The sequence below is a fragment of the Limulus polyphemus genome, unplaced genomic scaffold (genome assembly GCF_000517525.1).
Source record: "Limulus polyphemus unplaced genomic scaffold, Limulus_polyphemus-2.1.2 Scaffold119, whole genome shotgun sequence".
Lineage (NCBI taxonomy): Eukaryota > Metazoa > Arthropoda > Merostomata > Xiphosura > Limulidae > Limulus > Limulus polyphemus.
In genome coordinates this window covers 866,134-869,580 of record NW_013665729.1, presented here as the reverse complement: position 1 = coordinate 869,580, position 3,447 = coordinate 866,134, and positions in this window count along the sequence as shown.

The window sequence follows — 3,447 nt, the reverse complement described above, 5'->3', positions numbered from 1 at the left end:
CTTTGTATCTTCATTTTCCTAGGATTAAAGCAAGTACCATTGAAATATGTGAGTTTCTTATTTAATTACTTTGAAATATCATGGAATATGAATAATATACTGTTGTTATATATCATTAAGGCATTTTCTTTGGTAGTATCAAGTAAACTTGTAGTTACATACAGCTACAAAAGTAAGTAAAGAACTTTCGTTGTGAAGATGTGATAACAGTTTGATTATTTCCAAAGTTTGGCAGTTATTGTAATGCTACTACAGTTATACACAATTGTGTATATTAACAATGAATTTTACTTTAGTTATCTCAGAGTATAAAGAACCTTAAAATTGAAACATATTTTATAAGTAAATTATCCATTTCCGTCTGATAGACAAAGACTACTCGTGCATTATTTGATTTGGTGTGTAGTTAAAATAATTGAAAAGGCTAATAAAAAAAAGAAAAGTGAAATCGAAGAAACATGAAACTTATTGAAATCTCAGTAAGCAATACAGTAATTACAAGAAATGAAGGAAGAATACTGAAATATAAAAAATATTAAGCTGTGTAGCTGTCAGCTTTAAGGCTCCACTGTGAAGAGCTTTGATAAATACCCAATAAACAAGAATGTAATTCAAACATATTTCTGTTGGAGGAATTTACAACTCTGAATTGGATCTAGCAACTGAAGGGTGGAAAACAAAGTTAGCTCTGTCATATTAGATACGTTTCCAATCAGAAAAGAAAATAAGACACTGAAACTCATAACAGTAAAAGTTTTGTAACAGCTTTTAGCATTTAAACCATAACTTTTACAGTATTATACAACATATACATATATATATATGGAACTTTTATCTCATTGTCTAGCCCATCTGTCGAGTTCTGGTATTCAATGAAAGGATTTGAGCAGTGACTTGTGGGAGACAATAGATAGATCTGAAAAGCTATTTTTACATGAATCTGAGTTTGAATACAAAACAGACAAATTAAGAGGAATCTTGAAAATAAAACATGTAATTTATGTGACGTTTAACGAATTTTCTAGGCCTATTAAAATTGTTTTTATATTTAACAATTCTCCTTTTTTAATTTTAGATGATTGAAACTCAAACATGTATATATCCTTTAAACTGTAACAGCCTAGTCAAACAACCACTTGTATTGGAGTATTTGTAAACTACTAGAAGGTATAACTTATACTTTGTAATTTATCATTTAAAGAATTCAGAATCATGTACATGAAATATATTATACCTCCTATTTAAATATATAATGTTAATTCTTGTAATTTACCCATCAAGAACTTCAACTTTTCAAATAGAATTAAATTTTTTCTGAACTATTTCGCAAATTGTAGTAATTTTTACAAAAATTCTTGGTTGGTTTTGTTACCTTGCATTTTAAGGCATTATGTATATCCAGATGATATAAAACAAGAAGTAGCTTTTGTTGTGTACCAACACATGGATGTTTAAAATTCCCATTTATGTCATTCCCCCACAATCATACAAGTGACACAAATAAAACTCTTATAGGGTTTTAATCAAATAATTCTCAATAGCCTGATTATATAATTTTCAAGTGTTCAATAGAACTGTAAATTATTTTTACATGGCTCTGAGTTTCAATACAAAACAAACAAATTAAGAGGAATTTTGAAAAATAAACATTTAATGTAATTTGTAGGCCTATTGTATTAAAATTGTTTTTATATTTAAAAATTTATGTTTAACAATTGATACACTGGAACTTCTAAGTATATTTTCATCAACTTATTTTTGTGAAAGCTTTTTTTCAACTATGAATTTTATAAAATCAGATGTTAGAAACAGACTAACAAATGAAGATTCAGCAGCTTGTGTTACTCTTCAGTCAACAAAGTAAAGGCCAATCATTAAAGAGCTTTCATCAAAAATGATCCAAAAAAGATCAAACAAATAAGTAAATACAGTACTTATAAGTATGCATGTAACATCGTAACTCTAAATATAAATAAGATATAGGTATATGTATAAATATATGGCACACTTGAAACTATGTAACATTTTTTATATTATTTTGACACAACAGTAAAAAACCTATTTGCCATCACTGATCTGTGTTAATATGTTTTGAAGTATAATAATGTGCCTAGTTTCACCAGTCATAAGAAAGAAATGGAAAGATAGATGAATAACTCAACATGGGAGTTCCAAAATATGCTTGAAAAATTAAAAAATAAGCAGGAAAAGTTAATAAAATAATTTTAACAAGATGTTGAAAATGTTTTCAAAATACCTTTTATTATGTATATTTCATCAAATAAATTATAAGAAAAATTGTCTTTACTTAGTGTAATGCCAAAGGTTTTCATTTATATTCTTAATGTTTGTTTCTGATTCTAATTATAACCAATTATTATTTTTAATATGTTCTATGGTGCTAGGTCTTAAAAGATGTTATTTTTTCAGCTACATGAAAATTAAGTAATTCTTTTAAGTTAGATCAATAAAATCTAACCCATATTTAACAAAATGATGTATTCATTCAACATATTTAATAAAATTGTCTACTTCGTGCTGTTTAAAATGCAAGAATTTAATTCATATTGTGCCTTGTAACTTCAAAACAATTTGAAAACAAACTTGTATATGGTGTTAAAAGACTTGACAGAAATAATATAATTTTTGTGGTATATATTTTATAATTTAATTTATGAAAATTCAGCTCATGCTGTTCAACATGAAATAAAATTCACATTGTCATTATGAGAAAACTAAGTAGTCTACACATAAGAAAGACATTGTTTTAGCTTAAACAGATATTGTTGGGTTCTTTCATATGTTATAAGATAGTTATTTGATATGTTATCAAATAGAAAACAGTTTTATGAGCTCAGAAGGAAATTGCAAAATTAAACAAATGAATTGGTAGATAAAAATAATAGGTATAGTTTTATAGGATGGATAATTTATTTTGGAAGGTCAGTAGTTCAAGTATAACTAGAAAATCGTTTATTAGTTGACTTTTCATCCATATTTCACTTTATTTTTGCTGTTACTTTTTCTCGAATGAAAAATGTAATAATTTTTAAAACTTAAATAAAGTAAGAGTTTGGGTATTCATGTAAGATAGATTATTATAAACCCTGTTTATGGGTAACTTTTATGTTTCTATTCTGTGAATATAATTTTTGTGGAATTGATATCCACCCCTCAGTACAAGCTTAGTGTGAAAGTAATGTCATTGGTTGTCTTGCCACATCAGACCATTTAGTGTGATTGCTCAGATAAAATGGACTATGCTTTTTAATATCTTCAGTTGCTGCTCGTTAAAGCTTCTGCCTGTCTGTCTAAAATGATTGTGCGTGGCATTTATAGTTGGAAAGTGAATTTATTTTAGTATTGTTAGTAAAAACTATTACTACAACATTATCAATTATAACTCTGAGAAAGTTTATCAAACATGTCACATTTTCTCTCCACTTT